General features: G+C 48.5%; 1 protein-coding gene across 3 annotated transcripts in view; it reads left to right on the forward strand.

Moving 5' to 3' along the window:
• The first annotated feature begins 3,494 nt into the window (after positions 1-3,494).
• The window catches only part of VANGL2 (VANGL planar cell polarity protein 2), a 42,956-nt gene continuing 18,629 nt past the window's right edge, over positions 3,495-27,821 (forward strand). The window contains exons 1-2 of one of the 3 annotated variants that reach the window (XM_035097787.2): positions 3,495-3,921; positions 22,195-22,402. The gene's annotated coding sequence lies outside the window, so the exon portion shown is untranslated. Of the gene's footprint in view, positions 3,922-5,629; positions 5,875-13,530; positions 13,782-22,194; positions 22,403-27,821 lie in introns of those variants that run through there. The other 2 variants (XM_035097789.2, XM_035097788.2) reach the window with 2 other exon arrangements.

A 27,821-nucleotide genomic window follows, 5' to 3' on the forward strand; every position in this document is an offset into this window, starting at 1 on the left:
CCTTAAGGGATCCGGCGGTCGTGGATCCCGTCCGACGCCCAGCTGGTGGCTAAGGCCATGGCACGACCCCCGGTGACACCAGGGGGAGCTTTCAGTTGTATTTGCATCAACAGGCTCCTCCCTTATATGACCCCCCCCCCGCTGAGCGGGGTGGAGTCACGCTTGCTAACGAGTCCAATACCTAAGCCAATACCTCTCACTTGCTCTAACCAATAAAGTTGTGACCTTATTCTACCCATTAACTCCAATACCATGTGTCACTGTGTCTGTCTTTATTTCTTGCCGGGGGCGGGTCCTCGAACCGCAAATGCCCTCGCTGGGCGGCTGCTGCTGTATCACGCAGTCTTGGCCCTGGTGGCTGATGCAGGAGGTTGTGGGTGGATCAAAGATGCCATATGCCTTCCTGGACTCCTAGAACTCCATAAAACGTTGGTCTGTTTAACTTACTTCTGAGTAAACATTTCTAGGCCCTGGCCACACAGCTGAACTGTAAGTCACAGCCGGGCTTGACATAGTTTAGCTTTAGCTTGCAGTGTGATCCTCTGCATGTTTACCCAGAAGAAAATCCCACTGTGCTCAATAGGGCTTCCTCCTGGAGAAACCGTGCATAGGATTGGCTTTCAAAGCCATCAAATTCCTGGAGGTCAGCGCAGCCCATGGCTATTAGCCATGAGGACCCAGGGGCGGACATTTGCAATATGGTGCGTCATGCAAGCCCAAAATTTGGTGCCTCCAAATGGATCTTCTTGATTATGGGTATTCTCAATTTTGCACTTTCTTGATTTGGCATCTTGTGTGGGGAGGGGGAACTGCCACACCACCCTAAATCTGGTGCTTTCTGTGGAACCCCCTTGTCAAAGGCAAACAGCAGGGGAGGGCAATTGCATTCTCACTCCACCTGTTGGCTTCCTAGAGGCATCTGGTTGGTCACTGGGAAACAGGATGTTGGATTAGGCAGGCCCTCACTCTGATTCAAGGGACCCAGGTGGTGCTGTGGGTTAAACCACTGAGCCTAGGGCTTGCTGATCAGAAGGTCGGCGGTTCGAATCCCTGTGACGGGGTGAGCTCCCGTTGCTCGGTCCCAGCTCCTGCCAACCTAGCTGTTCGAAAGCACGTCAAAATGCAAGTAGATAAATAGGAACCGCTACGGCGGGAAGGTAAATGGCGTTTCCATGTGCTGCTCTGGTTTGCCAGAAGCGGCTTTGTCATGCTGGCCACATGACCTGGAAGCTATACGCCGGCTCCCTCGGCCAATAATGCGAGATGAGTGCGCAACCCCAGAGTCGGTCACGACTGGACCTAATGGTCAGGGGTCCCTTTACCTTTACCACTCTGATTCAGGAGAGGTGTTCCTATAGCTGTACGTAATGGTATTTGGCAGTTAGGTCACACTGAACCCTGTGGGATTTACTTCTGCACAAATGACCTTTTTGGATCACATTGTTAGACTGAATTGTGATCAGGTACTAAACATTATTTCAGAGGCTTTAAAAATAATAATGGTAATAAAATTAAATCTCTTTCTGCTCACCCTCCTCCTCCTCCTCCTCCTCCTCCTCCTCCTCCTCCTCCTCCTCGTGTCACCTTTCAGAAGCAAAATTGTGTGAGAGAGAGAGGGGTGGGGAGAGAGATTCTGAGAATAAAATTTTGGATTCCCAAGCCTGCCCCCTTCAGATTCTACCCCTCTCAATCCCATTCTACTCCCCCAGGAAAAACAAAACAGGTACTGTAAAACTAGGTTAGCTAGTTATAAATTGCCAGAAAAGAGGACACGGATCTGCATAAATGTTGCATGTGATGATTTATATAAAGAGATACACATTTGGAAATCAAGTTTACTGTTGATGAGATTCAGCTGGGTCCTACCCACTGAAATGAATGAACCTGGTTGTTGTTGATTAATTCAATGTTTTTCTCTGATAAGAATAGCATTGCAAAAGAACACAATGAACAGCTTGCCGGATCAGGCCCATGGCCCATCTGGTCCAGCATCCTGTTCTCAGAGTGGCCAACCAGATGCTCCAACGCTAAACCCACATGCAGGATTTGAGCACAAGACCACTCTCCCTCCAGTGGCTTCCAGTATTCACACAACCCTGTTGGCATATCACTGCCATTGTGGTCCTTAGGGTTGCCAGACTCAATAGAGGACAGGACTTCTGTGCCTTTAATTGCCCTGCTCTCTTTTGAGTCTTAGAGAAAACTTAGAGAAACCCGCAGACCCTTTGCTTGGAAATTAAACAAAGGGTCTGCTGGTTTCTCTTTAAGGTTTCCAGACTCAAAAGAGAGCAGGGCAATTAAAGGCACAGAAGTCCTGTCCTCTATTGAGTCTGGCAACCCTACGGTCAATTGCTCATTGATAGCCTTCTGTTCCATGAATATTTCCATCCTCTTTTTAACCAGTCCAAGTTGGTGGCCATCATTACATCTCTCTACTGGGCTTCTGGATGAACCCCAAGCCAGAATTAAGATTGCCGGAAGAAATATCAACAACCTCAGATATGCCGATGACACAACTTTGATGGCAGAAAGTGAGGAGGAATTAAAGAACCTCTTAATGAGGGTGAAAGAGGAGAGTGCGAAATATGGTCTGAAGCTCAACATCAAAAAAACTAAAATCATGGCCACTAGTCCCATCACCTCCTGGCAAATAGAAGGGGAAGAAATGGAGGCAGGGAGAGGTTTTACTTTCCTGGGCTCCATGATCACTGCAGATGGTGACAGCAGTCACGAAATTAAAAGGCGCCTGCTTCTTGAGAGAAAAGCAATCTTAAAAAGCATCTTAAAAAGCAGAGACATCACCTTGCCGACAAAAGTCCGTATAGTTAAAGCTATGATTTTCATAGTAGTGATGTATGGAAGTGAGAGCTGGACCATAAAGAAGGCTGATCGCGAAAGTATGGATGCTTTTGAATTATAGTGCTGGAGGAGACTCTTGAGAGTCCCATGGACTGCAAGAAGATCAAACCTATCCATTCTGAAGGAAATCAGCCCTGAGTGCTCACTGGAAGGACACCAGGCAGCTGGGGCACCTGCTCAGGCTGCTGAGCAAATGCTATCAACTATTGATACCTAATTTCAAGACTCCTGTTCCTCTTTCAATGGTCATTTACCTTGAAGCCAGACTTGAACCTAACAGTCCCTCTGTAAAAAAGGATATATATGGAGCTGCCCTATGTAAAATTAAACAGGGTACAGGAGCAATTCCCTGGGTGCTTTTTAAGTTTGGCTCCTGCCTGAGTCGTCTCCACTTTATTTCCTAGACATGTCTCTGTCTCGATTTTTTATTTTTATTTTGAAAGCGTTTGGAAAGGGTCAAAAGCCTGGAGAAGGCGAAGTTTAGCCCCCGCCCACCCTGCTTTCTGTCTTCCTTTCACTTTAACAGTAAACCATAAAACTAATTGGGGCGGGAGGGAGGGGGGGCACTGGGAACTTCGCGGCGGAGACAATGGAAGCGCCGGAGGGAGGCGCGCGCGGGCCTGGGAACAGCCGCGGAGCGTCCACAGGTTCGAATCCTCTTCTGTTCACACGCCGGCAGACGCCGGAGAGGAGAGGATCCGGAGCTGCCAGTGTGGGCGGTGCGGCTGTTTGCAACGACTTCTCGCCTTTTCCCAAGGCGAGGGACCGCAGGCTTGTTGAATCCTTGTGCTCTCTCTCTCTCTCTCTCCCCCTTTTTATCTTACACATTTTCGAATTGGATTTCCTCCCCCTCTTCCTTTTTTGTAATTGCATGGAAAACGGAAGGAGCCGCCCGAGAGAGAGAGAAAATTGGAATTTTGCAGGCAGTTTGGGTGGCTGGAGAGGGCCGGGAACGAACAAAAGCCGCCGAAGCAGGGAAGGAAAGGAAGCTGCTACGTCCGCCTTTGTCATACGCAAGCCGGAGAGCAACGGGATCGGGGCCGCTGTTGGCTGGATGCAATGGTAATTCGGATCGAAAGAGCGCCTGGGTCTTCCTTTTGTTTCCTCTACCCCCACCCCCTCGAAATCAGAGTTTGCAAGGATGGCAAAGGAAGGGGCCGTTCCGTGTCTGCGTCCCCCCACCCCGGCTTTCAGCTGTGGATGTGCGGGAGGGGACTTAAGAGGAGCTCGTTTGAGAGGAGGGGGCACTTGGAGGGGGGTTCCGGGGAGGGCCGCCTGGTAGGTCTGCTGAATCCTCCTGCTCCGATGGGCCTCTGTAGAGCCTGGGATTTGCCTGGGTAACTGTCCAGGGGAAACGGTAGAATCGAGCGCTTTGCAAAAGGGGTGTGGGGTGGTGGTGGGAAGCCTGGGAAATCTTTGCAATGGGGAGGAGCGGGTGGGGGAGGGAAACGGGTCTCGTACAGCGCTGGAGGGGGGCGGGCGGGTGCGAAAAAGGCGTGGATGGTGGTTGCAGGATTGATTTGGCATTTTCCCCACTTCTCTCCCCCCCGCCCCAATCTACTAAATTGCATCCAGCACGTATCTTTAAAACTGGAGGAAGTGGCGCGCCCGGGGAATGGGGGGCGGGTTTTGCTCCTCTGCGTGGGCTGGTCAGGTGAAATTTTGCAGGGGTTCCAAACAGCTGGGAGCTGTTGGTTTTCCTGTATCTCCCCCCCCCACGCTTTTTAATCTGAATGATAGAGTTTAAGCACACATGGGCGTGGGGGAACGGACGTTGGGAGCCCGGCGTTGCTCCACTAGGGCCAAGTTTGGAATGGCTTCATATTGTAGAGCATTGTGCCTAAGGAGGGGTGTTTGGTGCAAATCGTTTGTGCAAACGTGCCCTGTTTGGCTAGGTAGCTGGAACAGTAACAGACCCAACGCCAGAGAGCTGGCGGAGTGATCGGCTGGGCAGCTGAAACGCAAGTCCGGCTTGTTTCTGTGCCTGCCTCCTAAGGCGTCATGGGAATGCAAGGCGGCTTCTTTGGCTTGTTGCCTGGCCGTGGCCGTTGGAGCGGCGGTGGCCTCCGAAGCCAAAGGTGTGCCTGGCTGGGAACCCGGATAGAGCGCACAAATCGACTTGGGAGACTGTAGCCATGGTGGAACGCCTGTTTTATTTAGACCTCGAAAAGCTCCTGTGTGTGTGTGTGTGAAAATTGGGTAGCTGCAAGAAAGACCCCCAAAATGGAGGAATTGCCACCTTCTGTTGGATGGAAAGATGTTACGCCCTCGCCAGGGGCATCTTCTATTCCTCCAAACAGGCGTAAATACCCAAAAGGGAAGGTAGGGGAATCTATTATGGGCTGTTCCAGCACCTTTTCCAAAGCTACTTGAGAGGGGGTGCTGTTTAGCACAGCAGCTTGTTTGCAGTTTTGCTGGCCTTCCAGGAGTTTCACAAACAGGGTGCGAAGGTGATCTCCATTGCCAGTTGTTTTGCTATGGTAGCTGGACATCACTATCTGAGGCACAGTTTTCTTGCTGCCACCCCCAATATATTTATTAAGACTCCTTTAAATAGCTATTTGTGGCAACATCCTGGGGCAATGAGTTCCAAAGATAGGCAGTGGGTCAGGAGGTCCTTCCCCTTTTTGCATATACTGTACAGTATAAACATGGGAGCCTTGGAGGCCTCTCGAGGCAGGATGCTTGATGAAAACTTTGTCTCCCTTTAGAGTAGACCATGATAGAGAAACTCCTGATTGCAGCCAGATGCAGTACAGTACTACTAAGTTCAGGGCCACCTAGTGACCAGACTAAATAATGGCACTATCCACATACAGTACCTTGATCTCTTTGTTTTAAAGGAGCAATAATGAAATAAGTCAGCATTGTTGAAACATCAGGTCATGGATTGATGTTAGTCATTCATCACTAAATCTTAAACACTTCCAAATAAGTTGACCCAAGAGAGTGATTGTCTGCAAAATATCATTGCTGGGAGCCTTGCAAGATGGCTTTGGTTGAGAGTCAGAAAAGGTGAGCTTGCATTTGGCCAATTGCATTCTCAGGGATAGAGAAAAACACCAGTTTTTGTATTTCACATTCAATTTGAACATGTTGTGGGTGCTCCATTGCGTAGAAGCTGGAGTCTAGCCTTGGCCCGTTCACAGAGTTTGATATAAACTTTTTTGATATATAGTTCTTGTACCAAATTGAACTGGCCCTAGAAACACGGTTGTAACTTCTGTTAGCATGGAAAACCGAAGAAGCAACTTTCCCCAAGGTTGGAATGGATGTTCTGATTTGTCTTCCCGTTTGCAATATATCTGAGCCAAATCCAGTGGTGTATCCAAAGCCCAAGTTCTGTAGCTAAAAAGGGCAATGTTTGGGTCATGTTCAAGTTTCCTGTCCTGTGTGCCAATTCTCTCTGCTTCTCCATTTCCTTGAAGGTAGCGAGGGCGGATGGTAATATGGCAAAATATATGGTAATACAGTATATCCAGCATGCCTGGAATTCTGCTGCTGTAAAATGCTTTGCGCTGTTGGTCATGAGCTCACCTGGTAGGCCAAAAGCGAACTGGGGTGTTCTTCAGTTGTGCAACAATGTCAGAGCAACGTCAGACAAGGAGAGTATCTCGCTGTACCTGGGATAGTGCCCCCCCCCACAAACCAAATAGTTTCAACCTCCCAGTTCACCTAGATCAGCTGTGGACCTTTCCCAAGGTCTATCTAAAATCAGGGTGTAGAGACAAAAGGTTCCTTTCATGATGTCGATGTGTTTATTCTGTAATAGCCACAGGATAAGATTTTATTATTTCTCATGCATTATTAGACTTTATTCCCTTGTTAGACTTTCTAATTCACTTGGTGGCCCTTTCTCAACAAAGTACTGTACTTAACAGTCATCTCTGAAGCATTACCAGGATATTTAGGCCCTCCTGATCTGAAATATATTAAAAGGTTGTGGATTTCCATAAGTAGCTGTTTGGATTCACTGAAACTGATGCTGCTAGAGAAGGGTTCTGGAAGAACGTAGTACCTTAGCAATCTTCTCTAACTTGTAACTCTCCGCTTGTGTTTTGACGTTTTTTTTGGCAGGTGTTGGCTATGATATGGCCAACTTTTCTTTCTGTGATGTATTCAGCTACTGGGTTGAATCTTATCATTCTTGCGAGAAGACATTGGTGTCGTCATGGTCTAATTATTTTCCTTTTAATCAAGGTCACCAAGGGTTTATGGTCTGTGAGGAGCCTGGAATGAGCATCTGCAAAAGGGTTTCAGTGTTAAAATGCTAGCTAGGCACTTCAGTTTTTGTTTTGTAATGTTTCTCTGCTTTGGAAAGAGTTCTGGAGTAGAATGTTGCTAGCATCCATTCTGAATAATGTATTCTACCTAGCTTTCGGTTGTTTGCACAAGTGCCCAGGGCCGGCTCTACATAGAACCCCGGTGGCGCAGTGCACCATGGCGGGGGGCTGGTATGCTGGGCGCCGGCCTGGCAAGGAGGGCGCCGCGCAGCGAAGCCGCGCGGAAACCAATTGCGCCCTGCGGGGGCGGGGCGATCTCCGCCCCTCAGCACCAGGGTGCGCGATCTGCTCAAGACGGCCCTGCAAACGTGGGGCAGTGGAGATCATGTCCTTTATCTTTGTAAAGGCAGCCTGCTAATCTGATCTCGAAGATGTGATGGATTTCAGTAATAGGTTTAGAGGATGTGCTTCTGCGGGGTTGTCTTGCACAATCAAGCAAGATAATTCACAGTTCCAAAAAAGCGCGGTAGTTCTGCTTTTGAGCCTCTGATAGCATTTGTCTTCGCCTGGCATGTCTTAATTGTTGCAAGAACTTTGCCTCCGTGAAAAACTCATTTCTCCTTGTCTACCTTGAGTCCAGATTCATGGATCTTAAGTCAAGACTGTCCCCTGTGTCCCCAATCTGTCTTCCAATAATGTACCTGATTGATGTCATCCATGAAGACCTCCTTTTATGCCTTGGACGAGTTCTGTCATCTTCCTTTGAAACATCTCAGAAGCTGTTGCAATTCCAAATGGCAAGCGTTGAAGAGTGTGATAGATGGCGTTGGTGTACAACTCTGGTATTTGGTGCTTGCCAGAAACTGCTTGAGGCATCCAAATATTTTGGTTCCTGTCACTTTTGGGAGACAGTCCTCTAGTGATGGTAGCACATATTTCTCACAGGCTACAACTTCATTAAGCTTCTTGATCTATACAGATTCATATCTTTCCTCCCCCCATCATTGGAACCATTGATGCACACTATGGGCCATACGTAAACGACGTCCCTTCATCTTTCCTTGCTCCATTTCCACCATGTTGAGTAAGGGATGGGGAGTCAAAGGTCTGTTTTGCATGGTTTGATGTCTAAACAAAGCTGTGTATCTGAAGAAGTGTGCATGCACACGAAAGCTCATACCTATGACAAACTTAGTTGGTCTCTAAGGTGCTACTGGAAGGATTTTTTTATTTTATTTTATTTTATATTTTCGACTACGTCAGACCAACACGGCTACCTACCTGTAACAAGAATCTCCTCCTGTTAGCAGACCAGTTTCTCCAGCCACACACTGTCTCATTCCAGCAGCTACTCTGCGACTTAGGAGGTTATGTAGTTATGACCCCCATATCACGTACATGGCAAACATATAACTGCTCTTCTTTGGTATCATTGTGCTTTAAATATATACAGTCATACCTCATGTTGCGTCCACTTCAGGCTGCGTCTTTTCAGCTTGCGAACGCGGCAAACCTGGAAGTGTTTACTTCCGGGTTTTGCCGCATGCGCAGAAGCGTTCTGCGCGCTTTGTGCATAAGCACTGCTCTGGTTGCGGACTTTTCGGGGTGCGAACCAGAACGGATCATGTCCACAACCAGAGGTACCACTGTAGTGTGAATGTGGACCTACCAAGGATTCCAGAACCTCCCCGCCCTGGATAAGGCAGAAACCCTTTTACCACATCCAAGGGGAAACCTAGGCTCTCCTGGATGCTCTGCCGCACAAGCAAGGACAAGGTGTGTGTCTTTACCGAATGTAGAGCCAAAATAAAAATGGTGCTCTCCTGCTGTGGTCAGTTTTTGCTTCATCTGGGAATGGTGTGCAATAGGAAAGTGGCCTGTTTGTGTACGCTTCCTGCATGGTGGTCTTACAACAGGACAACTGTCTCGGTTTTCCACCCCTTAAAGGTAAAGGTACCCCTGACCATTAGGTCCAGTCGTGACCGACTCGGGTTGCGGCACTCATCTCGCGTTATTGGCCGAGGGATGTCATGTGGCCAGCATGACAAAGCCGCTTCTGGCGAACCAGAGCAGCACACGGAAACACCGTTTACCTTCCCGCTGGAGCAGTACCTAAGGTTAAGGGGTGATATGATAGCCATGTTCAAATATATAAAAGGATGTCATATAGAGGAGGGAGAAAGGTTTTTTCTGCTGCTCCAGAGAGGAGCAATGGATTCAAACTACAAGAAAGAAGATTCCACCTAAACATTAGGAAGAACTTCCTGACAGTAAGAGCTGTTCGACAGTGGAATTTGCTACCAAGGAGTGTGGTGGAGTCTCCTCCTTTGGAGGTCTTTAAGCAGAGGCTTGACAGGCATATGTCAAGAATGCTTTGATGGTATTTCCTGCTTGGCAGGGGGTTGGACTGGATGGCCCTTGTGGCCTCTTCCAACTCATATGATTCTATTTATCTACTTGCACATTGACATGCTTTCGAACTGCTAGGTTGGCAGGAGCTGGGACTGAGCAACGGGAGCTCACCCCCTTGCGGGGATTCGAACCGCCGATCTTCTGATCGGCAAGCACTAGGCTCTGTGGTTTAACCCACAGCGCCACCCGCGTCCTTTCCACCCCTTACCTTTCTCTTATTGCTGTAGAGTGTTTTAAGAATATGCTAGCCCAGCTGTTGGGTCAAGCAGATGGGAAGCCCACAAGCAGGACCTGAGAGCACTAGTGACCCCTGGCGCTGCAACTTCCCAGGGAGGAGATTGTCATCCCCTTTTCATATCCTGCTGCAAAGTTTGTCTGGAGAAGATAATCCATGAGCCCAGCTATGGATAACATGCTAAGTCCAAACCATGGCTTAGCTTGCAGGAACCGAGGAGGAGCAAAGTTTGCAATCTCCTTTTTGGGAGCTTGTGGGTTTGCCCTAAGGCCTATGCCATGGTTTGACTTGGTGTTACATGCGAATGGAACCATAAATCACTTGTGTTTATGTATCTCCTTTTCTTTTTCCTCCCGGATAAATATTGAATTGCTAATGGATCCTCACACCTGGGTTGCATCTTGTTGCCCTTCTGGGTTTTTTCTTCTTCTCTGTATTCAAAGATCAGCCTTGGCTCTCTCTGCGATGGGAAAAATGCTCTCCCTAGTGCACATTGGAGCTTTTTATTTGGTTCCCCCTTCAGGCGTGAACATCGTAATTGCTGAGAAGGTGCACAGGGAGAACTGCTTAATCAAGGAGCCCTGGCTGATTGTGCTGGGACTCTTTTATTTGGCTCTGGGGCTGATCCTGCTCTTGCCTGACTTGGCACCTGTGCCTGCATTGAGGATGTGTGTCAGTGTGCAGGATCCTGCTCTCTTGAGTTTTTTAATTAAGCCGTGACTTAGCTTCAGGCAGAAGACTCGCTAGAAACCCATCTGGATTTTTTAATTTAGGTGGCGATTGGGGGAGCTTCAGCTTCTCTGCCCCCTGCTTTCTGGAGTGGTGTCTTTAAGCAGGGAGAGATGTGGGTGAGGTCTCCACTTTGCCTGAAATCCCTGTTTCCCAGCCCTGGAAGTGCATAGTGGGGGGAGGGTGGCTTTGCTTGCTTATAGGGCATGGAACTTTGATTATTCTACATGCTGCTGATCAGAATCCTGGAATTCTGAATGCTACAGGAATCCACCCTGTTGGGGATTGAGCCTTGGACCTTCTGCATGCAAGGCAGATGTACTGCTACCAATCTATGGCTCTTCTCCACTACTGTATCTAGATCAGGGGTGGCCAACTCCCAAGAGACTGTGATCTACTCACAGAGTTAAAGGCAGTTATCTACCCCCTTTTGGGGGGTTCAGGTCAAAGTTGTTGAGCTTTTTTTTAGGGGAGCCAATCTTGTTGAGCTTCTTTGGGGGGAGCTAGTGATCTACCAGTAGATCATGATCAACCTGTTGGACATACCTGATCTAGATGAACACAGTGGAACCTCGGTTTACACCTACCTCCGTTTACGAACACCACGGACCCAGAAGTGTTTACATCCGGGTTCCGCGGCGTCGGATGCGCAGAATCGGCACTTCGTGCACGCGCAGAAGCATGCCTTCGGGGAGCGAATGCCTCCGTTTACGAACGCCTCTGTGGAAAGGATTGCGTTCGTAAACCGAGGTTCCACTGTAATGACTGTGGTCTCTTGGAGAGCTGGGCTGCAGAGGCAAAACTGAAGCCCAATCATGATAAAGCCCCAATCCCAAGGCAGCTGGCATTTCAGTGCTTTGTAGCTGAGGCTCATGAGAGATGTTGCCCATGGTTGGCACCCTGCTATGGCTCCCCTCCAGATGTCGTTGCACACCATCAACCCCTGCCAGCGCAGGCAAAGGCATCATGGGAGTTGAGTTTCAGCAAGAATTGGAGGGCACCTCATTGAGCTCTTCTGTGCAGGAGCGGCACCGCAGCAGCAGCAGCCTTGGAGAAGGAGTGTCGCCGCTGGTGCGTACTGGGAAGAGGCAGGGGGGTGAGGTGAGGTCAAGGGTCGGGGTGGTGCAGGGGCACTGGCAGCCCTCCTGGTGCCCCCTGCCAGCCCCAATCTTGCTGCCATGGGAAGTGGCAGCATCTTCTCCCCTCAATAAGGAGATGGTTGAGTTGGAAACAGTGCAGAAAAGTGTGAACAAAATTACAAAGAGGATGGAGCGCAACGTTTGGGACTTTATAGTTTAGGGGGAAAGGCAGGTAAAAGGCGACATGGTAGAAATTTATATAATTTGCATGGCACGGAGAAAGCGGATAGAGAGAAGTCTTCCTCCCCCTCTCGTAACACTAGAATTCGTGGACATTGAATGGAGCTGAATGTTGGAGGTGAACGTCAAGACAGATAAAATACTTTTTCACGCAGCGCATAGTTAAAACTATGGAACTCCCTCCCCCAGGAGGCAATGATGGCCACCGACTTGGATAGCTTTAAAAGAGTATTGGACAAATTCATGATGGAGAAGGCTATCAATGGCTACTAGCCATGATCACTATACTTCTGAATACCAGCTGGTGGGAATTGCCCCAGGAAAGAGCATTCTTGGCACCTGCTTGTGGGCTTCCTGTTGGGGCATCTGGTTGTCCATTCTGAGAAGAGGATTCTGGACTAGAAGGGCCATTGGCATGATCCAGCAGGCTCTACCTATGCCTACTGGGCCAGCCACTCTTACTCCAGCAGCTTAGTATATTTGCTCTCTAGTATACTCCATGCTTATTGGTAAGAGTTGCCATGAGTGTGTCAAAAGGCCTGGCTCTTGGCTCAAGCCAACGGCCCACTGAGTCCAGCATCCTCTTCTCACAGTGGCCTGCCAGATGTCTTTGGGGCAGTGTTCAAAATTCGGCAGGTGCATTTTGCACCTGGCTATTGGCCACTTGCGACCAAGTGAAGATGCCTGGGCGGCGCCTGGCATCTCAACCTTCTGCAGGTGTGTGCTTTAGATCTTGCCTGTTTTCACACAGCAACAACACATCCTGTAGAATTCTGTCTGTGATAGTTTATCTTCACAATCGGAATGAATTTCAGGAACCAAAAAGCTGTATCGAAAAATACGACCTTTTGAGCCATCTGGCCCCCAAATGGCAACTAGACATTCTGTTTTGGCAATTGTAACCCTGGTTTTAAGGAGCCATTTGGCACCTAGTTTATATATCCGAGTTTCTAACACTGCTTTGGGGGGGAGCCCAAATGCAGGATCTGAGCACCACAGCACATTTATGTGTAACACTGCAATTTATGAGGAAATAGCAGCCTCTTTGGCCTGTTTTCATTGAGGTGGCTGACTTTTGTCTGGGCTGTAGCACTAAGCTGAGGCCTCACCCGATGGAATGCCTCCCTCCCCATGTTTGTTTTTAAAATCCTGCATGAAAGATGTCGGGGAGAAAGCTAAGCCAGGCACCCCCAAACTTGGGCCCTCCAGATGTTTTGGACTACAATTCCCATCATCCCTGACCACTGGTCCTGTTAGCTAGGGATCATGGGAGTTGTAGGCCAAAACATCTGGAGGGCCCAAGTTTGGGGATGCCTGAGCTAAGCAATAACCTTTCTTCTTGATCTGCTAGTTTCCTGTGGTCAATGTTACATTTTTTAAAAAAAACCACACAAAAAGGGTGTTGGAATTTTAATTTTATTGCGGGAAAGAACGTTCCATCATGTGAGCTGGTCCCCTTCAGTCATGAAGTCAGGCAACCACCTCTTGTGGGAGAAATGGCCCTTTGGTTCGCAGATGTGCTGTTTTCCCGCATTGGTTTCCGTGGCAGGCATTTTAGGGTGATGATATCGGTGTGAATGCAATCTCTGTTGTCTAGCAGGGAGCCTGCCATGCCACATTTCAGGCCTCCCATTTTAAGGGTTTTGTGTGGGGTTTTTGATCTGGAGATAATGAGGTGGCTGCCGGCAGCCCCTCAGTCAAGTGTTTTCATTTGCTAGGACGGCCTGTTGGAATGAGGGTGGTTTGGGGGGGGGAGGGGGCTGGCTCTGTGTGGGAGACCTCAGAGCTGCAGATGGTGCGTCCTGTTGTGGTGATCGGCCTGCAAATGACCGTGAGGCAGGGGAGGGGGGCAACTGATCCCCCTTCACTGCTGCTGCTGCTGCACTGGCAAAAAACGGCTCTTGTGTTTTTCTCTTGGAAATGGAGATAATGGTCGTTGGGGAGTATGGAATTCCGCCTGCGTTAGGGAAAGAGGAGGAATTCCAGGACTTGACATTTGTGAATGTAAGGTACTAGCTTTTATCGCTGGGCTGCTGTGATGTGTGTGTTTTTGGAAAACTTTTAACTGTAATGTCCAGTGCCTTCCCGAGAGCTATCCAGCTTAGCGTGTTTATTTCATTTCACATTTAGTAAGCAAACCTAAAAACTTTGCCATGCCTGCCTGATGTTTTTGCAATGCGTTGTTACAGAGAAACAAAAGTAGTAGGAAATTTTCAGTCCCATGACGCCAGCTCGCTAATCTGTATGATTCGCCGTTTTAATCGCAAAACAAGAGTCTTGCGGAACCGTTTTAAAAGACAGGCAGTTTTTATTGCGGCAGAAAAATACTGGAACCAACTTGGTCTCCATAAAAGCAGAATACTATTTTTCTCCCCCTGCTGCAGCAAGGCTGCCCTTCTAGAACTGGCTGTAATTATAAAATTGTGGCCACTACCTCCCCTTTGGTGTACCTGTGGGACTCAGGGTGGGGAACCACCTGTCCAGGGGGCAAATGCAGCCTCCCAAGAATCAGTATATGGCCCCCAGGACTTTCTCCAGGCCGTACCCCGCTCACCAGCCCTGCTCTGCACTCTTGTCCAGGAGTTCTTGCTTTGCTTTTAATGCATCTTTCTGCTGTGATGTGTTTCTTGACTGGATGGAGGACAGAGAGATGAGTGGGTTGGGGATGTATGGGAAAACTGCCTTTTGTGTGGCTGGTATGTAACTTTCTGTACAAAGTTTCTGTACTTACTGGTACCTCTTGCTCTGGCTGTGCCCAATTTTGTCTTTTGGCCTGCCCACCAGTGGCACATGGCCAGTGTTAGAATATGTTAGGCAACAAATGCCTCATTAAACCAAGGTTACAGCCGCTAAAATGGAATGTCTAGTTGCCATTTCAGGGGCAAGACGCCTCTAAAGTCTTGTTTTTCAAACGATGGACTGACTGTGATTGGTTCTCAGTTACACGTCTGGCTAGTTCAGATGACTACAGTGGTACCTCTGGTTAAGAACTTAATTTGTTCCGGAGGTCCGTTCTTAACCTGAAACTGTTCTTAACCTGAAGCACCACTTTAGCTAATGGGGCCTCCTGCTGCCGCCGCACCGCCAGAGTAAGATTTCTGTTCTCATCCTGAAGCAAAGTTCTTAACCCGAGGTACTATTTCTGGGTTAGCGGAGTCTGTAACCTGAAACGTTTGTAACATGAAGCATTTGTAACCTGAGGTACCACTGTACCTTGAGCTAGGTTAAGCTTTGAGAAAGCTTTAAGAAGACACGTCACTTAAACCAGGGACAATCCACATGTATATTGGCCAATTCCAACCTCTTTTTCTTAACGGCGACTGGTCCTGCTCAGGCTGCACAGAAAAAGCAATTTGGTTCCTGAAATTCATTCCGATTGTGCAGATAAAATATAACTGAGGGAATCCTACAGGGTGGGTTATTACTCTGTGAAAACAGTCCAGACCCTCCTGGCAAGCAGTTTCTGGTCTAATTAATTTAGTTTCTAATGGAAAATTGACACCTTTCTCTCTAATGGCTCCCATGTTGCGAGTTATACATGAACAGAGTTGTGCTTTGATGCACAATTGTAGGGGCAAGAAAAAGGTGAGACATTTATATGGAGAGATATTTATACACTTAAAAACATGTGGTGTCATCCTAAGGAAGAGAGAAGAGCTGGCCTGTGCTTTTGGAATAGCTTTGTTGTGGTTTGTGAATGTGTTGTGCTGGGAAGAGAGAGAGACATAGGGGAGCAGTTTGCTTTCGCCTTAACTACAGAGGCCTGGGAGTCTTCAGACTTTCTCCTTCTCTTCCCCATCACTGTTTTCTCTCTCTCCACTCCCCCCCCCCAAACCGCCCTGCTACTGCTCTAACAGCATCTTTGCCCCTGTGGTTAGTGGCAAGGGGGGCCAGCCTGGTGTTGCACGGTTCTCCACAGGGGTGGGGGAGGTTGCATAGTGATGGACAGGAGACGAAGATGACCCTATTGTGCAAACCCAGCTAGGCATGCTCATTTCCTTTAAGCCAGAGAAAATCCTGCTTGGGAGCGCCGCTCACCACTCCTGCCTGATGGCTACAGATGGCGGCAAGCAGAGGATGGAGAGTGTGTGCGTGCATGTTTGGGGTGTAGCCACGAGCACCTCAGCTGCAGATTTTGTAAATGGCTCCCACCTGTTTCTCTCATCCGCAGGTGCACAGTGCCTCTCTTCTTAATGCTACAATAGACTTTAAACAAAAACTCTTTTGCTTAACAGGTAAGGACACTTCCAACCGTGGAGGGCAGAACATAGCCATTGTGGCTAGTTAGCCCTAGAAAGTCTTACAGGTCCATCATGGCACCTGGCTGGGCTGATGGGTGTTGTAGTCTTAAGATGCCTGGTGGGCACCAGGTTGTCAAATGCTGCCCTAGTTGAGCTGTGGGATGCTTTGACTTGCTCTGGTTTGTCTTCCAGAGGAATGCCTTTGTTTCACAAGGATGCAAGGAGAGGCCTCCTCAGTCACGTCTGTCTAGTCCAGCAGTGGCCTAGCAGATGCTGTCAACCAAAGCAGGGTGTGAGGGCAGCCATCTTCCCTCCTTATTTGCCCTCTGTACCTTGTACTCAGAGCTCCCTCTAAGCATTCTGTTTAGATAGCATGCCTAATTTTCCTGGGTTGGTGCATCCTCTTTCCAGGGGTTGGCCCGCTCCTTTAAAAGAAAGAAACGATCAGACTTGTCACTATATCGCGTGGCGTTGAATTCCGTGAAGATTTACGCCCCAACTGTACAGTGCGTACAGTCGTACCGCAGAAGTCAAACTGAATCCGTTCCCAAAGTCCGTTCGGCTTCCAAAACGTTCAGAAACCAAGGCACGGATTCCGATTGGCTGTAGGAAGCGCCTGCAGCCAATCGGAACCCGCGTTGGACATTGGGTTCCAAAGAAAGTTCGCAAACCGGAACACTCACCTCCGGGTTTGCGGCGTTCGGGAGCCAAAACGTTCTACTCCCAAGGTGTTCTACTTCCGAGGTACGACTGAACCATGGTTCCTCCTTTTGGACCTTCAGAGAAACCTCTTTCCACTGCTGAACCCTGGAAACTCCCTGATCTATGGATGAACAGCCCACCCACCTTGCCACTATCTACTCCCAGCAGCGTTCAAAATGCACCAGGCGCATTTTGCACCTGGCTGTCGGCCACTTGCGACCAAGAGAAGATGCCCAGGTACCAGGATAGTGCCAGGTGTCTCCACCATCTGGAGGTCTTGCCTGTTTTCACATATTAGCAACACATCCTGTAGAATTCTTTCCACTATATTTTATCTGCACAATCAGAACGAATTTCAGGAACCAAAAAGTCGTATTGAAAAAATACGACTCTTGAGCCATCCGGCCCCCAAATCGCAACTAGGCATTCCGTTTTGGTGACTGTGTAACCCTGGTTTAAGGAGACATTTGGTGCCTAGCTTATATATATCTGAGTTTCTAACACTGATCAACAGCCCACATGTATTCACCATTATCTATTCCTAGCTAGCCAGGGCTTGAGCAGGAAGAAATCTTTCCCATCACTGGGAGATGCTTGGGATTGAACCTGAGACCTTCTGTGGTCAGAGCAAACACTCTGCCACAGAGCCAAATCCTTTTGTTGGAGGACCTGGTCTCTATGGCCTTCGCAAGGCTGAATTGGTCCAGCTCAATGTGAGATGTTGCTCAGTAGTAGTAATCCTATCCTGCTGGGGCCCACCCTCTCTCTTCCTTCTTCTGCAAAAATGAGTGGTTTTCAAGTGGGTTTCCTGCATCAAACCCCAAACATTTAATCAATTGCCCCCATGCTGGCTCAGCTTCGGCCCTGTGGGGTTCCGAATGCAGAGGAAAGACCCCCGCAGGGGCGGCCTCCTGTGTCGATATGCCCTGCTGATGTGTTCGCATTCAGGAGAGAGCCCCTGAAATTGTTCCCAAGAGTTGCCCTGTGTGTGCATATTCAGGAAGGGTTTGGTTCATCTGCCCTATTAATGTGGGTTTCCTAACCCACCCACTCCCAGGAATTCTCACCTCGGGAGCTCCTCTTTGCCTTGACTGGATCTGCACTGATTCGCGCCTTCCTGGAAGATTTGGAAGTGGGCGGAAAGGGAAGCTGTTCAGATCCTCTTCACTTCGTAAGCTGGGGAAGAGCCCACCCACTTCTCTCACCCCCCCCGCCCCCAGATCTACGATAATTACGCCTCTTTGGGTAACTGTTGCACCAATAACTGTCAGCTCTTTAAATCGACGAATTAGTAGAACGGTGACGAAGCGGCTGCTAATTGCAACCAAGAAAACCCCCAAGTTAGTCAGTCTACCATTATAAAACCATGTAATTAAATTCCAAACTATTGCTTACAATCAATTATTTACAGCCAGCCGTGTTCTGCAGACGCAAACAGACGGCAACCAAGGGCGAGGGAGCAGATGCTTCGTCTGAGCTTCCTGGTTCTGGAGCACCAGAGAAGAGCCCCCAAAACAGTGGCAAATTACTGCTTTAAATTGAAGCAAAGAGACAAGCTCAGTGACTCTTAAAAAAACAAAAATGGATGATTCTTAGTTTTTAAAACGCAGTTGTGGTGCCACTACCCAGAGCACAGGAAGATCCTTTGTATTTGGTTTTGGCATCTCATCCATTCAGCCCAGGACTGTCTGTTTCGATTGGGATGGTCTTGGGCAGAAGTCTCTGGCAACCTGGTCCTTTAATTAGATTTAATTAGAGATGCTGGGTCTTGAACCTGGGACCTTTTGCGTGCAAAGCATGTATGTGTTGTGCTGCTGAACAACAGTCTTCTTCCAGATTCCTACAGGGCCAGAGAGAACCTCTCCTGCTACTTTGCTTTTAGATGGCACTTGGGGGGCCAATTGGAGCACTAGCAGGGAAGGGGCTGCGGCTCAGTGGCATCTCCCGAAAAGGCTGGGAATGTCCCCTGCCTGAAACCCTGGAGAACCTAAGGACAACAACAGAAGAGAAATAAGAATTATCAGAAGATTTGAAATGCAGTAGGATTATGATGTTGATTAGAGCCCTCTGAAGTTCCGAAGCATGGGGAGTCCACCCAAAAAATTATAATTTGCCAGAATATTTGGATTATTTGACATGTATATGTATAATATGGAATATTTGATATGATTGGATTGTTAAAATGGAAAATTTAATAAAAATGATGATAAAGAAACTCTGGAGAACCACTGCTGGTCAGTGCAGTCAACACTGACCTAGTCAATGGTCAGACTTTGTATTTCTGGAATCCCTGTGTTCCTTACTGTAATTAGCATGTTGGATCAGGTAAATGGTTCTGTTTTTGGTCATGGCTAATCTTGCCCCTCTGGGATGATGCTCCCAAGCAGGGCATGGAAGATGATGGACCTTACCTCATCAGCATTAGAACTTCAGAGGGTACAGTACCACTGTACATGGAGGTTCCATTTTAGTGATCTTGGGACAGAGCGGTTGGATCTTTTAAGCCAAGTGGCCGCCAGCTTATTGTAATGGCATAGCTGCGCAACCCCAGTAGGACATTTGCTGCCTGCCAGATGTGTGTTGCAGCCTGCCAAGTGACAGTCTTAGCAATCCCTGTGCTATTGCTATCTGGTTCATAGAGGTGTCTGGCCTTCTGAGTGTGGAGGTTCCACTTGACTATCATAGCAATTAGCTGGTTAGTACAACTCCGAGGCTTGACGTGGTAGCCTTCTGCCTTTCGGCACTGTGCAATATTCAGCTATAGGGCAGCTATCATCGAATGCAAGGCAGTCAATTGACAGTAATTAACAGGTCAATTGTCCATCTACCCAGCTCTATAGACCCTTCGGCTGTCTCGCCTTTCAAGTTTACTAGCTCGGCAAGAAGAATCAAATGTGAATAGTTGAGTTGTGAAACTGAGTAGCAAGGTACAGTGGAATATGCTGGTTGCCAGACTGCTGTGATAGAATCATAGAATTGGAAGGGACCCTGAGGGACATCTAGTCCAACCCTGTGCAATGCAGGAATCTCAGCTAAAGAATCCTGTCCACTAGCTACTTCTTTCAAGACACTTGCCCAACCATCCCAATAAGAAACCAGCCCCTCTCCAGCCCAAACCATCAACTCTTACTTTAGAAACCATTTTGGATGAACTCATTCCTATTTGGCAGTAGAAGGAAGCTGAGTCAAACAGGGATGACCTCTTAAGCGAGCCCTTGCCAACCTGGGGCCCTCCAGGTGTTTGGACCACACAGTAACCCAGTGTTTCTCAAACTTTGGTCCCTGGCTGTTGATGGACTACAGCTCCCATCATTCCTGAACACTGGTTGTGATAGCTAGGGATGATGGGAGTTGTAGTCCAAAAAAGCTGGAAACACAAGTTTGAGAAACACTGCCTTAACCCATAGTAACTTGCAAGTTTACCTGTAAGATTGCCTTGCCCCATATATGCCTGTTTGACTGTTTTGATTTGCAGAATGCCATGTTACAGGTGACACACAATATCCATTCTGTGTTTGTAAGAAATTGAACTTTGGAACTCCCTGCCTATTGACGTCAGCCAGGCAGCTTCACATTTACTCTTTTCAATCCCTATTTTTTTTTATAAAAAATGTTGATGCAAACCTACCCAGATATGTGGAACTCTGGCGGGTGTTTTAATCTGTTTTTTAAGCTTACCAATTTTAATTACTCTTTGAAAGTTTTAAGTACAGTGGTACCTTGGTTTATGAACTTAATCCGTTCTGGAAGTCCGTTCTTAAACCAAGGCGTTCTTAAACCAAGGCGTGCTTTCCCATAGCAGCGGGATACTCAAATTACACATGGAACACATTCAACAGGAAATGGAACATGTTGTGCTTCCAAGGCAAAGTTCACAAACCAAAACACCTACTTCTGGGTTTGCGGCGTTCTTAATCCAAGTTGTTCATAAACTAAGCTGTTTTTAAACCAAGGTACCACTGTACTGTAGTTGTTTTCAACTGTTGTTTACTGATAATTTCATTGTTCTGAGGTTTCTTTTACATTCATAAATTTTATGAAACGAGAAACAAAAACATCTCATCAGCCCACAGTGGCACAATGAGACATATCGTCCACAGGGCTACAGGCCCCTCCTTTTCAGCTGGTGGGGTGGGTGGGCAGGACCTGGTGGACACTCCCTGTCTTTCACATACCGGTGACTTGGAAGGGCCAAAGGGCCAAAACACTTGATTCCCTGCCTTTTGGAACAGTCTGGACACGCCTTGTCTTGCAGATAAGTCTGGAGACATTGCTAGGCTATAAAGTGTCTGGAGCCAGCAACTTCCAAGGCTGCTTCTTTGTTGTTGTGCATTGATGGCCATGAGGGGTAGAGAAGGAAGGGAGGACGAGAAAGGACTCCTCCAAGTTCACAACTATTTCTTCGGCTGGTTGCCTGGAGGGAAACCTTTATGTGCTATATTTGACTACGCCTGCCTTGCAGTGAAGCCCTTGTTGCGTGTCCACCGGATAGGCAAGTTCCTTTGGAGTGTACCTAGGGTTGCAGCCTTAGTTTCTGTGCTGTGGGATGGCTGGGTTCATACCAGTGTTTCTCAAACTCTGCTCCGCAGCCGTTGTTGGACTACAACTCCCATCATCCCTAGCAAGCAGGACCCAGTGGTCAGGGATGATGCGAGTTGTAGTCATACAACAGCTGCAGACCAGAAGTTTGAGAAACGCTGGGTTGTACTCTGCCCCTCCAGGCCAGGAGTGAGACTGTGAGCCACCTTTGTAAAGTATTAGACAAAAATCATAGAATCATATAGTTGGAAGAGACCACAAGGGCCATCCAGTCCAACCCCCTGCCAAGCAGGAAACACCATCAAAGCATTCTTGACATATGCCTGTCAAGCCTCTGCTTAAAGACCTCCAAAGAAGGAGACTCCACCACACTCCTTGGTAGCAAATTCCACTGCCGAACAGCTCTTACTGTCAGGAAGTTCTTCCTAATGTTTAGGTGGAATCTTCTTTCTTGTAGTTTGAATCCATTGCTCCGTGTCCGCTTCTCTGGAGCAGCAGAAAACAAAACGATGATGCTTAACCTGGTGACAAAAAAATTAGAATGCAGAGCATTCCACAAATGGGGTGCCACTGCAGGAAAAGGCCCGTTCTTGTGTTGCCACCCTCCAGACCTCTCATGGAGGAGGCACACAAAGAAGCGTGTCAGATGATGAATGCAGAGTCCAGGGTCGGTTTTTATGGGGAGAGGCGGTCCTTGAGGTACCTTGAAGTCCTGGGGTCAACATGGTGCGGATTGAGAGTGCAGCGCAATAATGCACGAAAGGGGGCTTGTTTGCCTCCCATCTTGTGTTCCGTTCCTCATGTCTAGTGTACTTACGATGGTTGTTTACGTCCAGTGGCTTGAACAACAATAAGATAATCGCTGAGAGGAGCCTCCTTATCCCAGGCACTTTTTTTCTTGCTGATCTCCTATTTTGGGTTTGGTCTTTCCACAGCTCGCTTCCGGAATCCCTGCATTGCGGCCGTTGTAGATGTTGAAAGCTGGGGCTCTCCCCACGGAGTGGGACAAGGCGGGGGGTCTGACCCCAGCTGCTGAGTGCTTTGAAGGCTCCATGATGCCCAGCCACTTGCAGGACTAAGTGGATGGTGGGGGAAGGTACTGGACCGTCAACCGTGACTGCGCCTTGGTGTGTCACCAAGTTGGTGAGTATTGCTTAATGCAAGACGGGGGTTTGGGGGGGGGATTGCGCATTTGGAGTGCAGACCCCGTGGTCTCTGCCCTGTCCTGAATTTGCTTTTCCTTTTTTTAAAAGTGCATTTCTGTCCGAGAGAAGTGTCTACCTGCTGAAAACTTGGAGGTGGGGGGGTTGAAGACTCACAGGCCTGGGAGCTAAATGTAGCCCTCCGGGCATCTCTTTCTGGCCCTCTGATCTCTCCCCCAGGACACACCTCTCTCTCATCCTGGGCGCTTCTGATTGGTTTGAATGTGTTCTCAAATGCCGATAATGCCTCTTGCTTGCCTGCACCGGGGGGGGGGGGGGAGATATAAAGAGGCTTTTAAGTGTGTGTAGAAACTGGCCTATTATACAAAGGTGAAATCGGCATTAGTTGCTCTGCCCCACTTACACCTCTGGCCTGCCCTCCACTGGCATTTTGCTCTCGGAAGGTTGTGTAGAAGGAACTGTGGCTAGCTCAGGCGGTAGAGCATGTGACTCTTAATCTCAGGGTCATGGGTTCAAGCCCCACGTTGGGCAAAAGATTCATGCATTGCAGCGGTGACTCTCATGGTCCCTTTCATTTCTACAATTCTCTGATTCTGTGGCCCTTGAGCTGAAAAGATTCTTTGCCCATCTTGGGAGCGTCTAGAAATCCTTATGGTAGGAAGATTTTTTTATTAGCAATTATTATTTATTGTTCATAGTAGTTTTGATTAAAAACAAAACCTAGAAAGATTAAAAGGAATAGTATGGGCAGAGAAGTGTGTGATATGTGCATTTTGACATAGTTGCCTTAGCTGCTGTTTTTGGAAATGGTTTTTTTTTTGTGAATACTGAGTTCATGAACCAGGAAGAGTTTGGTCTTCAGCTTGCTGTGGTTTGTCCTCCTAGTCAGGATGAACCTCGTGGCAGTCAGTGAGAGGATGTTTCTAGGATCAAATGAATCTTGATTACACGTCTCTGGCCAGAGTGAGGTGATGAGATCATGATCCTAAGATTGCAAGATGTGTTCATCCTTTATCTGTTGCTTGGCTGTAGCCCTCTCCAAGCAATCTTTCGGTGCTGTGGACAAGAGGGGTGGTGCTGAGCTCCCTAAGCTTCACACCTTTGCATGTTGAACAGGAAAGTCTGAAGGGGAATACAGTGTTACCTTGATATTCGAACGGCTTAGTTGTCGAACAAATCGGCTCCCAAACGTCACAAACCTGGGAGTGAGTGTTCCGGTTTGCGAACGTTTTTTGGAAGCCAAACGTACAACGCGGCTTCCGCTAGTTCTGATTGAGTGCAGGAAGTTCCTGCAGCCAATCGGAAGCTGCGCCTTGGTTTTCGGATCGTTTCGGGACTTGAATGTACTCCCGGAACGGATTAAATTCGAGAACCAATGTACGGCTGTATTTTCATATGCAGCTGAATGTGCTTCGAATCCTCCACTGGTTTTTTCCTTGCGGGGAGACTCCTATAGCTGCAGGAGACTCCTAGCTTCAGACAGCTGCTCTCCATGAGTTGAGGGTGATGGGCTATGAGGGCATGAGAAAAGCAGAACCTGGTGCCTGCATCAGACCAAACGCCTGCCTAGTCCTCTGGGAAGGACAGCTCAAGCAGGGCATGAGGACAACAAGACTCTCCCCACTTGAGATTCCCAGCAACTAGTATGCAGAGGGTACCACCTCTGATACTGGAGTATAATGTAAAGCAGGCATCCTCAAACTTCGGCCCTCCAGATGTTTTGGACTACAATTCCCATCTTCCCCGACCACTGGTCCTGTTAGTTAGGGATCATGGGAGTTGTAGGCCAGAACATCTGGAGGGCCGCAGTTTGGGGGTGCCTGATGTAAAGCCATCATTAGTAAATAGTATGTACCCTCCAGACATGGTGACAGTGACCCTCCCTCACTTGTTTACTTAACACTAAGTGGCTTGTGTGTGCCAGGGTGTGTGTTTGTACACGCGTGTGGGCACCAACAAAAATGCTTGTCCTATTGCCAGCCCTACCTCAATGTTTCCTAAACTTCCAATCTGTAATATGGTTTAAAAAAAGAAAGAAAAACTTTCCACTGTTCAAAATCAGTGGATACCTGGTGGAGGTTGTTTATTTGACTTATTTTGCTTTTGTTTGCTAACATACACGTTACTAATTTTATGCAAAATAAAAAAATCCTTCAGTAGCACCTTAAAGACCAACTAAGTTTATATTTTGGTATGAGCTTTCGTGTGCATGCACACTTCTTCAGATACACACGAAAACTTACACCCAGATCAAACTTAGTTGGTCTCTAAGGGGCTACTTGACGTTTTGTTTATTTATTTCGACTGTGTCAGACCAAGAAGGCTACCTCCCTGAATCTACAATCCTATAAACGCTTAAGGTTACTCCCAGTGATTGCAATGGAACTTACTTCTGAGTTGACATGTGCAGGTCTTCACAGCAGGTTTTTAAAAGTTACAAGCACATTAAAATCCTGACTTCAAAATTATTTTTATTGCACTCCTTGTATATATTTTAAAGTGTGACCGTTAAATAGTGTATATGCTTCCTTTCATAGTTTAGGTTTTTAAAGTAAAAATGTCACTCAAAACTATTTAACATATTTATTTTAGCAGTTCTTAAGAGCTATACAGTACTTTCCATGGAAATTTAGCTGGAAAAACAGTTGGTTACAAATGTGATTTTAGACTTGACTAGGTTTCTCAGCTGCACTTGTTTTATGCCACTGATTCATATTTTAAAGAACGATGCATTTCTTAGAAGTGGGTTTTCTGCCCCAATCTTCCGCACAAGTCATGGACATTTTTTTCTCTTTGGGTGATGCTCTGCAGAAAAGGTTCCTGCCCCCCCCCCCCACTCGCCACTGCTGCTTCCGGTTGCTGAAGCATGTTTGTTTTCTGACTTCAAGGCAGAGGTATGCCAATTCTTGGTTTGAAAGGTTTACTTAAAATAATCTCCTGTCCTTAGCTAAATAAAACTGGTTCTCTTCCTTTGGACGGGAGACGCTGGGAGTTGGAACTGGCAACCTTCTGCATTGCAGAGCATGTGCAATTAAGTCCCCGGGCCTTGCAGGAGCTTCACACCCAGATAAGCAGCTCATGCAAAACCACAGTGTGGGCTTCTCTGAGGGCAGGTAATATCTACCCTGATGCACCTGGTGAAAGTTAAGCATTGTAGGCTGAAGAACTGTGCTTCTGGATGAGTCACCGTTCCCGGCACACATCTCCTGAAGGCAAGTAATCCTGCCACATTACTACAGAGGATTATTAGGTTGCTTCCAGTAGCGCATTGTCGAGGTCTGGTAGTATGACCCATTAATTCCCCACCCCACCTGGGGGCTGGCTGGAAGGAAATTAGGCCAGAGAATGACCCGTGGAGAGAGGCAGCCTCCTCCAAGTCTGGGTAATCCTCCTTCAGGACAGACTGCGCCATGCAATCAGACCCTATACAGCTGTAGCTGCCTACTCCCCAGTGTCAGGAGGTGGCTGGACCAGAACAACAGCTCAGAGATGCAGTGGGAACCCTCCTCTCATGTCCAGTGCCCTAGGAAACTACCGTGTTTCTCATAAAATAAGACACCGTCTTATATTTCCCCCCCTCAAAAACCCCCATGGTGGCTTATTTTCGGGGGATGTCTTTTTTTTCCGAGCGGAAGCCGGCAACAGCGCGCTGCGTGAGGCCCGACCCAGCGGGACCCGGGGAGAGCCGGCAGCACACGCTGCGCGGGACCCGGGGAGAGCCAGGGAGCAGAAAATAAAAACGGCAAGGCTGCCCTCCCATTTGCCCTCCCCATTTGCGTGCTGCTGAGGAGCAGAAGAAACGCCGTGATCCAAGGAGCACGGCCATGTTGGCGGAGCAGGAAGCAGCCACGGAGGCGGCTGTGAGAGAAGCGGCGGCGGAGGGCCCGGCAAGAGGCGGCTGCACGGGAGCCGCTTCGGGGAGCGCAACGCAGCGCGAAGAGCCTGGTGAGAGGCGGCTGCGGCTGCAGGTGAAGCCCGTGATCTCTGTGGGCGAGCGCTCTGAGTGCTGCGGCGGTGGCAAAGAGGCGCCCGATCAGCCCGCCTCTCAGCTGATCGTCGGGAAGCCCCCGCCCCCGCAAAACACAGTGAGGCGGCCGCGGGGGAAGCGCCGAGAGCGCCCAGGAGCGTGGCTACAGCGACAGTGATCCCAGCAGCTGTGGAGGTGGTTGTGGGCACGCGCCCAGCGCCAAAGCACGGCAGCGGCGGCCACTGCAAGTGGCATGAAAAGAAGGCTGCCAGCAAACACGCTGTTGCCTCTTGCCGGCTCTTCTGAAGGCGCTTAAACGCCTTCCTTTCCTTGCCAGACCTGCCCCCCCCCGGCTTATTTTTGGGGTATGTCTTATATTTAATCAACTTGTGAAAAGCCTGCCATGTCTTATTTTGTAGGTGCGTCTTATTTTATGAGAAACACGGTAGGAAGCTGCCTTGAATGAACCATAGTTTAGTATTGCTTATGCTAACTGGCGGTGGCGTGCCAGGGCTTCACCAAGTGATATTTTCCCAGTGACCTTCTGCACGCAGAGCAGTTACAGTGCCACTGAGCTGCATCCCAAAGTCCGGGGCCTCACAGGAATCATATTAATGTAGCTTAATTTTCTACCGCACAATCCTTTGGGACTGAGCCCTCCCCAATCCCAGCTGGGTGCTGAGAACGAGAGAGGGTGTCTTTGGTTTTTTTATTTTTGGCTTTTCCACTGCCATGCCTTCCTCTTTCCCATAAATCTCCCCCAGAGACACCGCATAACACTGTGAATAAAATTGAGAAAATGCAATGCCCGACTCCTGGTTCTTTCCAAAGAGGCCCCTCTTCCTTTGACCTGTTCTAAATTTTTCATCCTCCTCCTCCCCGCATCTTCTGCTGCATTGTTTCTTAAGAAAACCTCCCTCCAAACAAACCTCGGAATGGGGGTGGGGAGAAGGCGGGGAGGCAAGGGAATACCCCCCCCTTCGCCCGGTTCCTCCCCCCCTCCCTTCTGCTTTAGTTCGCTTTGGATGCTGGCCTGCAAGCTCTCGGGCCTTGTTGCCATCGCCTAGGCAACCAGGGTATGCATGTTTGCAGGGCGAGCTTTTGTTTCCTCTTGTGATAAATGTGCAAGAAAACCTCCTGGCATCTTGCACAAAAGGCCACTCTCTCTCCCCGCCGCCGCCTGTTCTTCATCCTCTTTCTTTCCCCTCTCCCCATATTGCCCGTTTTCGTCTCTTCGAGGCGAAAGAGTTTGGACAAGAGCAAAAATTCCATCTCCTCATTAAGCACACACACCATTTCCTTCAGTGACACGAGTCCTATTCCCTGCCTGTGCTTTGGAGGCTGCTCTGTGAAGGGGGAGGTCTGCTGATTGTGCATAGACCCTCCCCACAATTGGGAACCCCACAGCAACAGTACGGGATAAGGCCTGCAC

The sequence above is a fragment of the Zootoca vivipara genome, chromosome 17 (assembly GCF_963506605.1).
Source record: "Zootoca vivipara chromosome 17, rZooViv1.1, whole genome shotgun sequence".
Taxonomy (NCBI): domain Eukaryota; kingdom Metazoa; phylum Chordata; class Lepidosauria; order Squamata; family Lacertidae; genus Zootoca; species Zootoca vivipara.